This window comes from Camponotus vicinus, unplaced genomic scaffold (genome assembly GCF_025532165.1).
Source record: "Camponotus vicinus isolate PSW18456_S1 unplaced genomic scaffold, iyCamVici1.0 SCAF_2, whole genome shotgun sequence".
Taxonomy (NCBI): Eukaryota; Metazoa; Arthropoda; class Insecta; order Hymenoptera; family Formicidae; genus Camponotus; species Camponotus vicinus.
The window spans coordinates 12,775,002-12,788,981 of NW_028141956.1; the positions used below are offsets into that span (position 1 = coordinate 12,775,002).

The following is a 13,980-nucleotide window of genomic DNA, read 5'->3' on the forward strand; positions in this document are numbered from 1 at the left end:
AGTGCACGAGCGTCGGCGTATGCTATGTATTTTGCCGATTGTGTCGCGCGCGTTCGATATATATCGCGTTCGATATATACCGCGTTCCGCGGACGCAACAATATATGAATTATTTATCAATAATATATATATTCAAAATATACATATTTCTCGTTTCGTTTTATTTCTTTGATTGTGATTTAATAGTGATTTTAAATTGTAACATATATAATACATATACTTATAAAAAATATTCCATTTTATTTTAAAATAATTAAAACATTTATAAAATTTTTTATTAATTAATATTTTCAGATACTTTTATGTTTTATAAAACATTTCAAATTAATATATTTATTTAAATATTTCATATATAAAAATATAGAAATTTTTTTATTTATCATATTTTTAAAAGTTTATATCTAAGAAATATAAATTATTTTGTAATTACGCAGTTTATAATATTAAAATATATCTATTTAAAAGTAAAAATGTAAAAATTAATTGCGCGCAATAATTAGGTTTAAAATAAATTATTTTGAACATTGCTTTGTATAATAGATGTTCTCTTATTCTTTATATTTGCGAATTTAAATTTATGTACTATATTACAAAATAAATTTCAAATTATGTATTATATTATATATAAAATTATAATATAATATAACCTTCCCATGGGGTACACCTTGTCGCGGTGGGAGGGCTTAGTACTTGGATGGTGCCTTGAGGTTTATCTTAAATTTTTCTATTTATGATCAATCTTAAGGTGCCTGAATGGGAAGCTAAGTACCCTTTCGCGTCGTCGGTGCCGTCAACGTGCCGCGGACGGCAAACGCTTCGTTACCGCGTTTTCGCGTTGTAGTATTCTCGCGTCGTCGCGTTTTCGCGGAACTTTTGGACTTTTCATATAAAATCCCAATTTCATTTATTGTCACGAGTCTCTACTTCCGATGCCAACTAACTGGGATGTTTCGAGTTTGCACACGTTGCTATGCAACGTACACTCTTGCTTCGTGCTTCGTCAAGTGATTCGGCCCGAATTAGTTAGAACTCGATCGATTGCTCGGAATGGTCGTCAATGGGTCCCTTCTCTTTGCTCGTCTACAGCCACACGCACTGCGTGTGTTAACCCTGTCGAGGAGTCGAGTGGATTCCCCTAGGCACGATTTTCGCTCGGTAAAAGGGGTTGCCTCCCCATTTTCTAAATTGCTGAATGTAAGCATTTAAAAAATGTAGGTATCCTCTTCTTTTGCCGTCTACTAGCCTGGTGTAGCATATAGCAACCGCGAGAGGCATAATATGTCCGGGCGGAGCACCTGAAATCGTGCTTAGTGGGTCCAGGTTCGATACGAGATAGGATAATTATGCGCGAAAAAGAGTTGGTGAACTTCATTTTCCTCTATTTCCGTCAATCGTTTCGTCTTCTTTCCGGTTTAGACTTAATCTTTGCTCGTTGTATCGTTGCGTTCCCGACCTATTGGCTCGAAGCTGATTCTCTTAAGTGAAATGGGATTTTCGCTCGTACCGAAATCGAGAGTGCCGACTAAAGTATATACATATTAAGTATATACACATCACGTGATCAAATATAAAATTTTTAATCGCTCTTATACAAGATTACCGTTTTAACAAAAGAATTTTATCGCTATCCCTCTGCAATTGAATATTTTGAATTGTATGGATTTATTTATTCGTCGCGTTTTATCACGAATTTAAAAGCGCGATTTATCTTATAAAAATTCGGAAGTAATTCGGTCGGTAAATTGTATATTCGCAAACATTACAGACCTCAAATGATTGTCGAGATATTTTCGATTTTCTATATTTACGTGATAATAATTATATCACGCTCGTGTCTGTTGAGAGCTTCGATTATTATGTTATAAAAGATATACATATCGCAATCAGATATTCCGAATATTATCGATTTATTTAGTCGTCGCGTTTTCTCGGGAATTTTAAATCGCGATTTATCTTAATATTATCTTATAATTTAATCGTTGATTTATACGTCGAAACTTTGTCTGTCTTTCCACGTCTTTGAATATTATCTTTTATAGTCTGCGCTAGTAGTGCAAATATTTTTTTTTACTATTTAAAAAGATGATGGATAATTTTATTAATGATTAATCGCGATTGTTTAAATCATTATATAAATCTTATTAAACTCTACTAATACATCGATACTACATCGATAGATAAAGATATAGTTAGATAGTTAAATTATTAGAGAGGGACTTCGGTAAAATCATTCGTTTCGTCATTCTCTATTAAACCGTGGCGAACAACGTGATTTTTTAATTATATTTAAAATTGTAAAGTCTTAAGATTCATTTTATTTCATTTAACTAATCATGAGCGAATTGAATTTACTTTTACTTTAAAAATGTTTTAAAAATGAAATTTAAATTATCAAAATTATTTTCAAGAATATTAAACAAATTGCATAATTATAAATGTTCAAGATATATTTTAACATGTTATATTTTATTTAAAAAATTAAAAATATATCATATATATGTGTAAATTAATATATAGCTATAATATTAAGTCCAAATGTTAATGCTGTCAATGTCAAATTATTTATGTTATTAAACATTTGAATAAATCAAGTACATTTATTTGATATTGATAACATAAATTGTATTTTGTAAATTGTAATTTGTAATCAGTAAATTGTGTTTTGTAAATTGTAAATAGTTATAATTGTATATTAATTATAATCTAATATTGATATTTTTAATTATTGACATAAATGTGTATAAAATACAATTATAACTATAATTATATTACATGAAATAGTATTTACGATTGTAAATTACGTAAATACATTCTTATGTAAATTACACGAAAATTATCGAAAGTATACGTATAATGATGATATAATAGTAATTTCAATAAATTAACATATTTGATTCTATAGTATATATTTTGGAAATATTTATAAAAGAGTAACTGTTTATATTTTCATATCAAAGAGTCATTAATAAATTCGGAAAATTTGTATATAAAATGTAAAAATTCGGTGCTAAATTAATGATCAGATATAAGTTTTACAAAATTTGACGAATGCCTTCGTTATAGAATCGCGAGTCAAATTATTATAAATTTAATGATTTGCTTTCCGTTAGATTTATCTATTTATGAATTCCATATCGCGCGTAACTAAATAATCGTAAAATAAATTAATAAATTATGATTGTGAAAATACCGTGCTCTTTCCGCGTTCTTTTTGCGTTTTCAAACGAGATTGAATTAATAAAGGATCTTATCGCTATCTCTCTCGTCAGATAATATTGCTAAATATTGTTAATTAAATATAAAGAAATATGGATTAAGAATGTGAAGATTCGATGTGATAAGTCAACGATTATTACGAAATATTAGCTTCACAAAATTTAACGATCACCTTCGATATTGTAGAATCGCGAGTTAATTATGATGAATTTATTAATTTGTTTCTTCAGTTATATTTGTGTATTTACGAATTTCGTATCGAAAAATATTCATAAATAAGTTATAAATTACAGTTGCGAAAACACCGTGTTTTTCCCGCTTTCTCTTCACGTTCTTAGACGAGATTGTCGTTTTAATAAAAGAGTTATCGTTGTTCCTTTCGTTAGATAAACGATAATGAAAGTTGCGTGGCTCGTACCGCCAAGGAGTCGAAACGATTTTCATTATGGAGAATTATTTCTCATCTTGTAAGATCCATTCGCGACGTCTAGTTCGGTGCCCCGTTAAAAATTGGGAATTTTTATTGTAAGATTGGAACTAATCCCAGGTTTTCCTGGCAATTTCCGACAGCAATGATTTCGGTAGTCATTCAACGATGAACGCCATACGCTTCTTTAAAGTCGAATTAATTTAAATAATATATATTTAGATGTGAGAGAAAATGCATCTATTTTTTTCTTCTCGTTAAAAATGTTCTGTCATTATTAGGATTGGTATTATTATTGTCTAATGCCAGAAAGATTTAATAGTAGATTAAATATGGATATAGCGTTGTGTATAAATTTTTATTTTTCAAGTAATTTCATATTGTAATAGTTTTTATTAATTGTTTGATAAAAATGATTACGAACGAATATATTTTATTATTAATTATTAATTATTTCTAGGTACTGGGGATATTAATATTAGTTTTTAGTTTCTTTTAAGAAACTATTTGCAGGTATTGGACATCCATCGCCATTTTAGAATATTAATTTTTAGATATATACCATTTTATATATATGTATAATAAAATACATGCACAAATTAACGTATCCAAAATATTTTTATAATTTTTATTAATATTATATATTATATATACGCGAAATTATACATGAATGTTACATAAAATGTGCGAATACTTAAAAATTTTGAGACGAATCGAATGGGTACCCTTATATCAGCAAGATATTGATTAAAAAAAAAAAATTATTAATTTAAACATTATAAGAATAAGAAAATTTTAGAAAATTAATCTAGAATTAATTATATATTAAAAATTATTTGATTTATTTTATTTTGCACACTATTCGAATTGAAATTTTTTAAATCTTGCTGTTATCGGGTTCGATTCGTCTCGCGCGCGCAAACGGTACCCCAAAATTATTGTGTTCGCACATTTAACACAAACTCCAATGGTGCATGGATTTTATTATTTATAAATATAATCGTTCGTAATCACATTTCTATAAAAATTGCTATATCCATTTAATTTTTAATAAAGAAATATATTTCTTAATAATGGAAGAACATGTTTTCTGACGTGAATATCAATTTCGTGAATCGAAGATAATGACGAGGGAATTGTCGTTGATTTATTACTGAAATCATTGCTATTGGGAATAGTCCGGAAGATCCGAGATTCGTTCCCTCCTACAGTGAAGTTCCCGACGTTCAATGGATCACTTAACTTTTTTTCGCAGATTGATCTTGCGAAATCTGATGAGAAACAAGATGCTAATCGTTTTCCATTTTTAAGATCGCTCCTCTTTTTATCGCATATTACCGGTATATCACCCGCGTATTTGATAACTTCGATTATTATATTATAAAAATTATATGCAATTAAATATTTGAAATATTATCGATTTATTTATTCGTCGCGTTTTCTCGTGAATTCAAGTCGCGATTTATCTTATAAAGGATTCGCAAATGAATCGGACAGTGAGTACTATATTCGTAAACATTATAGACATCAAATTGTCTGTCGAAATATTTTCGCATTTATATGATATTAATTATATCGCGCGCGATAATAATGTCTATTGAGGGCGCTTCGATTATTATATTATAAAAGATATACATATCGCAATCGGATATTCCAGATATTATCGATTTAATTATTCGTCGGGAATTTTAAATCGCGATTTATTTTATAATTTAATATTTTATAATTTAATCGTTGACTTACATCGAATCTTTGTCTATCTTTCCACGTCTTTGAATATTGTCTTTAATAGTCCGCGCAAAATGCACCAATAATGCAAATACTTTCTCCTACAATCGAAGAAACGATCAATAATTTTATTAATGACTTTTTTGATCATGATTATTTACGTTTATACGTTATTTATATAAATCTAATTAAATTCTATTAAATTCTATTATTGTATGTCGATTATTAATAATAAATATCGCGTAATTAATCATCACTAATCAGTCTTGTCTGGTCTATATAAAAATTTTTAGTAAATTTTATATTATACGTATACTTTGGACACTTTCGTGTAATTCTGTATAATAAATTTTATTTTGTATTAAATTTCAAATATTTTATATTAAATTTGTATTATATTTTGTAATATACATTGTATATTATATATTCTGTATTAAATTTTGTAATATATTTTGTAATATATTTTGTAATATATATATTTGTAATGTAATTATTTTTATACTACATAATTTAATATTTTGTAATGTGTTTTTTATGTAAATTGCAAATTATAATTATAATTTACGTTCTATACATTATAATTATGTAATATATATTTTATATATGTATTATATTCTCTGTTTGGAAACTCTGTATTAAAAGAAAATAAAAATAAAATAAAAATTTTCCTCCTCAATGTATCTCCCCACCTTAACGAAGACATTTGCTGGGTGAGGAGGTTTCAGTACTCTTATGAACCTGAGAGCTATGCCGGCGGTAACATACGCTGATATTCATATTCTTATATTTAAATTCATTTTAATAATGATCTTAGATCGCGTCTTAAGATTCCGTACAGTTATTAAAATAGTTGTGTAACAATTTCCAACGTATGGGCACACACATACAGGTAAGTACGTAAAGGTAAGTAATTTATAAAAATTATTTATCACGTTTATATATTATTTTCAAAATAATGATTTAATTGTTTTATAAATAATCAATTAAATAATCTATAAATATTAAAATTCTTCATTAATATTTCGCGTGTATAATATATAATGCATAGAATATTTCGGCAACGAATTACCAATAATATGTTCAGCTTTGTTGATATAAACAGTAACGCGTTATTGTTTACATATTACGGTCTCGTTGTCATGTGTGTGTGTGTGTGTGTGTGTGTGTGTGTGTGTATAGATGTAAAAATGTTTTAAGGCTTCAAAATTACAGTTATATTAAATTTTAAGATTACCTTTGATTAAATAAATCCCAGTATGGGTCCTAGGTGATTGTGCGAATAGTTCCCAGAGACCGGATATTAGTGTTCAAAGATGAGTCGTCTGAGAGGTTTTTTAGTTGCCCAACACTACCCCATCAGATCCGATCGATGCGCTATAAAGTGTATTTCTCCCTGCGCGAAAAAACAAAATTGAATTAATTAATACATTATTCAAAAACAATTCGAATAAATTCAAATAATTAGCTCCGTGATGAATTGTTTAATAAATAATCAAATTTAATCAATAAATTAAAATCTAATAATTTAATATTCCGCTCGTGTATATTTTATAGTATATAAAATATTTCGACGAATTATCAATAACATAATGGTCGACTTTTACAACGTAAACAATAGCGTGCTATTGTTTGTATATTATGGTTTTGTTATCATTTGCTCGGTGACATTCGAGCAGTAAAGTAATGATGCGAAATGCTTTGTATGTTAATTAATTGTTTAATAAATAATCGTTTAATTAATCTATAAATTGAAAAACTTCTACAATTTAATATTTTCATGTATATATTATAGTACGTAAAATATTTCGGCAACGAATTATCAATAACACGGTGTTCGACTTTTGACAATATAAACAATAGCACGCTATTATTAATATGTTACGGCTTTGTTATCATTCGCACGGTGATACTCGAGCAATAAAGTGGTACGAAACGGTTCGCATATTATCGAATTTCTTTCTAAATACGATTACGATTAATATCGAAACAATTTGATATAATTATTAATAATTAAAAATTAATTAACTTATGAAAAACGACATAAAATTGTATCGCAGCGATAAATCCTTATCGAATCGTAATCATTAATTACTGCGAATAACAATTGAAACAAAGGATACATAAAAGGGGATAAAAGAATTAATTTTGTTATAATCTTTCGATTATTAATGCTTATTATAATAATTTCTCTAACGATACTTATTAAAATTAAATAAATTTCGATCAATTTTAAATTTTCTTAATCGGCAATCACTCATAGAATATTTCAACGACGAATTATAACAATAACATAGTATAAGTCGGCCTTGGCGATATAAACAGTATCGCGATAATGTTTATGATACGATCATTCGCACAGTATCCTTGAACAATAAAGTAGTGACGTTTCATATATTATCAAATTCTTCCTTTCCATAGTCAACCTTGGCGATATAAACAGTACCGCGGTAATGTTTCTGACTTACGATCATTCGCTCAGTGGCTCTCGAGCAGTGAGGTAGTGATGTGAGACGTTCCATATATTATCAAATTCTTTCTCTAACGACAATTGCAAGTGCAACGAGAAACTTTTCGTGAGTGAGTGTAAGTGCAACGAGGAGTTCAATCGAGTGTAACGAGGATTGAAGTGCCACGAGGAAAAAGCGAAGAAAGCAAAAGAAAAAAGGAGATCTTGGAAATGGATGGATCAATAAGATATGATGTAAGTCATTAATATTTTAATTATTTATTACATTAATTATTTATTATATTGTTGCGTCCCCGCGTCCCATCCCCTTGGATGTATTCGTCATCCGTTGAATTCTTTCGGCGGGAAGTACGTCGACGGAACAAGATTGTTTCCGCGCGCGTTGTCAAGATGTTATAAACAACGACTGTCAGAGAGTCTGAGCCCAGCTGTCAAACTGTGCGGACGCGCGTCTATCTCTGATCCGTTTTACGATTATTCTGAATTTTTCTGAAGCGTGTGTCGATCGATTGTGTCACACGCGTTCGATATATATCGTTTCGCGGACGCAACAATGTATAAATTATTTATCAATAGTATATATTGTTGTATAACAACGACGGTCAGCTGAGTCGAAGGATAGCTGTCAAGCTATTCTTCCGGACGCGTTTTACATTACGGGTCGTTAACGCGAGATTTCCCCTGTTATTATTTGTTGTTTGTGTATTCTGTGTTTCTAATTAAAATTCTTAATTTCCGTTAAGAGTGTCTTGTTATTTTACGCGGTACGCGAGTGCCCGATTGTGTTGAACGCGCTTCGATATCTCGAAGTCGCCGCCGCGGATGTAACAATATATTGAAAATTTATATATTTCTCGTTTGGTTTTATTTCTTTAATTGTGATTCAATAGTGATTTTAAATTGTAATATAGAAAAAATAGAAAAAAATAGAAATTTTTTTATTTATCATATGTTTAAAAGTTTATATCTAAGAAATATAAATTATTTTGTAATATGCAATTTATAACATTAAAATATATCTATTTAAAAGTAAAAATGTAAAAATTAATTGCGCGCAATAATTAGTTTTAAAATCAATTATTTTGAACATTGCTTTATATAATAGATTTTCTCTTATCTTTTATATTTTTATTTATCGTTTATATTTGCGAATTAAAATTTATATAGTATGTTACAAAATAAATTATATATTATATTATATATAAAATTATATATAATATAACCCTCCCATGGGGTACACCTTGTCGCGGTGGGAGGGCTTAGTACTTGGATGGTGCCTTGAGGTTTATCTTAAATTTTTCTATTTATGATAAATCTTAAGGAGCCTGAAGAGGAAGCCAAGTACCCTTTCGCGTCGTCGGTGCCGTCAACGTGCCGCGGACGGCAAGCGCTTCGTTACCGCGTTTTCGCGTTGTAGTATTCTCGCGTCATCGCGTTTTCGCGAAACTTTTGGACTTTTTCATATAAAATCCCAATTTCATTTATTGTCACGAGTCTCTACTTCAGATGCCAATTAACTGGGATGTTTCACCGAGTTTGCACACGTTGCTATGCAACGTACACTCGCGCCTTGTGCATCGCGGCACTTGGTGATGCCGGCCGCGCAGAACGTATGTCCAGTACAAAATGTACATGGGCGCGCGGGTTCGAGCTTCGCGCTCGATCGGCTTAGTGATGGTCACGCTCTACTTCGTCAAGTGATTCGGCCCGAATTGTCTAGGACTCGATCGATTGTTCGGAATGGTCGTTAATGGGTCCCTTCTCTTTGCTCGTCTACAGCCACACGCCCAGCGTGTGTTAACCCTGTCGAGGAGTCGAGTGGATTCCCCTAGGCACGATTTTCGCTCGGTAAAAGGGGTTGCCTCCCCATTTTCTAAATTGCTGAATGTTAGCATTTAAAAAATGTGGGTATCCTCTTCTTTTACCGTCTACTAGCCTTGTGTACTGCGCTAGTGATATAGCATCCGTGCGGGTCACCTGAAATCGTGCTTAGCGGGTCCAGGTTCGATATGAGATAGGATAATTATGCGCGAAAAAGAGCTGGTGAACTTCATTTTCCTCTATTTCCGTCAATCGTTTCGTCTTCTTTCCGGTTTGGGCCTAGTCCTTGCTCGTTGTATCGTTGCATTCCCGACCGGTTGGCTCGAAGCTGATTCTCAAAAGTGAAATGGGATTTTCGCTCGTACCGAAACCGGGTGCCGTTAAAAGTATATACATATTAAGTATATACACGCGCGATCAAATATACAATTTTTAATCGCATCGAAATAGTGCGGACATCGTTAAGTATCGCGCGTAAAATAGCGGAAATAGCGATATAAAAATATCGCTCGTGAGTGCGGGAGTGTCGTTGAAAGTATCGCGCGTTAACAACATCAGAGAAGGAGGAGGTCTGGGAGAGACATCAGGCACCGGTAAAGCAACTCTATGGTAAATAAATTATATTACTTATATATAATTATTTATTAATTTCTACGCGAGATTTAAATTAAGTAATTAATCGCGTAATTTAACTTTTTATTTACATGACTTAAACAAGAGAAAAAAGCGAGAAATTTTTACATGAAAACTGTAATCTAAAAGTTTTTACTTTTGAATAGCTTTTAATAGTATTATTAAATCATTAAACTTATTAAAAAGAATTATAATTTATTAATAGAATTATAATTATAAACTTCTTAATAGAAATATTAAATTATTAGTTAATAGTAGAATCTTTTTCAAAATTTATAAAATTGTTTATCTGCTTATTGTTATATGCGTTGGATATAAAATTAAATACATATAATAATAATTTTTTGAAATGTTAATTTTTTGACCGTAACTACAATTGGAATCTTCTTTGTATGTTACAGATCAATGAACTATTGTAAGAGGAGGAGGAGGCCTGGGAGAGGCATCTTGCATCGGCGAAGCAACTTGATGGTGAATATTTATTATTTGTATATCGATTGTTATAAATCGCACAATAAAATATTTGTATATCGATTGTTATAAATCGCACAATAATAGTAGAATCTTTTTCAAAATTTATAAAATTGTTTATCTGCTTATTGTTATATGTGTTGGATATAAAATTAAATACATATAATAATAATTTTTTGAAATGTTAATTTTTTGACCGTAACTACAATTGGAATCTTCTTTGTATGTTACAGATCAATGAACTATTGTGAGAGGAGGAGGAGGCCTGGGAGAGGCATCTTGCATCGGCGAAGCAACTTGATGGTGAATATTTATTATTTGTATATCGATTGTTATAAATCGCACAAAAAAATATTTGTATATCGATTGTTATAAATCGCACAATAATAGTAGAATCTTTTTCAAAATTTATAAAATTGTTTATCTGCTTATTGTTATATGCGTTGGATATAAAATTAAATACATATAATAATAATTTTTTGAAATGTTAATTTTTTGACCGTAACTACAATTGGAATCTTCTTTGTATGTTACAGATCAATGAACTATTGTGAGAGGAGGAGGAGGCCTGGGAGAGGCATCTTGCATCGGCGAAGCAACTTGATGGTGAATATTTATTATTTGTATATCGATTGTTATAAATCGCACAATAATTCGTTCTTATAATTTAAAGGAATTAAAGAAAAAATTAAAGAGAAAGATTTTTATAAAAATCATATTAAAAATTTCTATTTAAAAAATAATTTCAAACTTTATAAATTCTTTCCATACGTGTTTATATCTGCTTATTATTTTACACACCGGATATGAAATTCCGCACAATAATAATTTTTTGAAATATTGATTGTATTTTGAGCTGTGTTATAAATAAATTTTATATTTGCATGTTACAGACGTAGTTTCAATAACGACAACATAGTTTCGATAAAGACAACTCCGTAACTTCAATAACAACCCTGTAACTTCGATAACGACAAGTCCGTTATTGCACATCAATGGCCCGGTGAGTGACAAAAACTTTTATTTAATTTTAATGTAACGGATCCATAGAGATTGCAGATGTAGATTGTAGATAAATCCGTTGCCTTAAAATGGATGAGCTAGGATAGTTTAAATTAAATAATTTTTAATAGATTCGTTCGAAATGTAATGCATCACGAAAATATATTGCAGTATTTTAACTATAAAGAAAGAAGATCGAGAAAAGATTATTTTTGTATAAATTTTACCTAATTTATTGAAAAGAACACTAAAAATTTTATCAATTACATCTGATGCTAATTTATTTTTATAACGCGCATTTATCTTATTCACTGATCTTATTTCTAATATCTTATAGCTCATCCATTATAGAATTTGTTGTAGATATTGTTTTTAAGCTTAATATAAAGCCAAATAAATCATTAATGAAATAACTTGTAATATGATAAATGTAATATGATTAATGTTATACACATATTAATTTTATATTTTATTATAAATTGTGTATTACTATAAAAATTTATTATTTATATATATTATTATAATATCAATCAATCTTTATTGGTAATCTGGACAGAGGTTTTTATATTATCAGAATTTTATATATTATACTAGGCTGCTAACAACTAAAGTCAGGATAACCATTTACAATTGGGCAGGATACATATACAGATTAGATTAATATATATATATTATTTCATTTCGCCGGCATTTATTAAAATAAATATAAACTGCAACGAGATAAAAATAAATATAAGCAGTTATGAAATATTAAAATATAGTATTAAAATAAATATACAAGCAATAATTATATAAATTACAATTGCATCTTTCGAGAGTGACAGTGTTATGTTAAATTCTGTGATACCCGGAATAAATTCTGCCCAATTATAAACGGTTGCTCTTGTTTTATATTTTACCATATGAAATATGGCCGTGTTAGCACTCTAATACAATATATAGAAATTTGTAATTTGGCTTTATTTCAGTTTAAAAAATGAAATTGAATTTATTTTTAAAAATGCTTTAAAAATAAAATCTAAATTATTTAAATTATTTTTTTCAGGAATATTAAGAAAATTGTACATAATTATTAGTGTTTAAAAAATATCATGAATACATTCTTATGCAAATTACACGAAAAATTATCCAAAGTATACGTATAATAATTATATAATAATAATTTATTAAATTAACATATTTAATTCTATATATTTATTGAAATAATCATAAAAGAGTAACTGTTTGTATTTCCATATCAAAGAGTCATTAATAAATTCGGAAAATTTTTATATATAAATTTTAGATATATATGTATAATTTTATATATTTTAAATTTCATAAATATTTGATTAGAAACTTTACAAATATTGCTAATTTTCGTGTCGGTATTAAATATAAAAAATGTAAAAATGTAAAAATACGATGTTAAATTAATGATTAAATACAAGCTTCACAAAATTTGACGAACGTCTTCGTTATAGAATCGCGGCTCAATTATAAATTTAATGATACACTTTTCGTTAGATTTATCTATTTATGAATTCCATATCGCGCGGAACTGAATATTCATTAAATAAATTATCATAGCGAAAATACCGTGCACTTTCCGCGTTCTTTTCGCGTTTTTAGACGAGATTGCCGTTTTAATAAAGGATCTTATTGCCGTCCCTCTCAAATAATATTCTTAAATATTGCTAATTAAAAATAAAAAAATATCGAATAAGAGTATAAAGAGTCGATGTTAAGTTAGCGATTAAGTATTAGCATCACAAAATTTAACGATCGCCTTCAATATTATAGAATCGCGCGTTAATTATTATGAATTTAATAATTTATTTTTTCAGTTATTATATTGGTACACTTACGAATTTCGTGCCGGAAAATATTCATTAATAAATTAATAAATTACGGTTGCGAAAACACCGTGTTTTTCCTTCGTTCTTTTCGCGTTCTTAGACGAAATTGCCATTTTAATAAAGGATCTTATCGCTGTCCCTTTCGTGAAATAATATTCCTGAATATTGCGCTAATTAAATAAAAGAAATATGGAATAAGAGTGTGAAGATTCGATGTTAAGTCAACGATTAAATATTAGCTTCATAAAATTAAACGATCACCTTCGATATTATAGAATCGCGAGTTAATTATTATGAATTTAATAATTTGTTTCTTCGGTTATATTTGTGTATTTACGAATTTCGTATCGGAAAATATTTATAAATAAATTAATAAA

At 29.0% G+C, this 13,980-nt stretch overlaps 1 long non-coding RNA gene across 1 annotated transcript; it reads left to right on the plus strand.

Moving 5' to 3' along the window:
- The first annotated feature begins 9,846 nt into the window (after positions 1-9,846).
- Positions 9,847-11,066, plus strand: LOC145967381 (uncharacterized). The gene is made up of 3 exons (XR_014437387.1): positions 9,847-10,268; positions 10,694-10,763; positions 10,997-11,066. It is a non-coding gene; the product is annotated as an uncharacterized LOC145967381 (long non-coding RNA).
- The last annotated feature ends 2,914 nt before the right edge of the window (positions 11,067-13,980 follow it).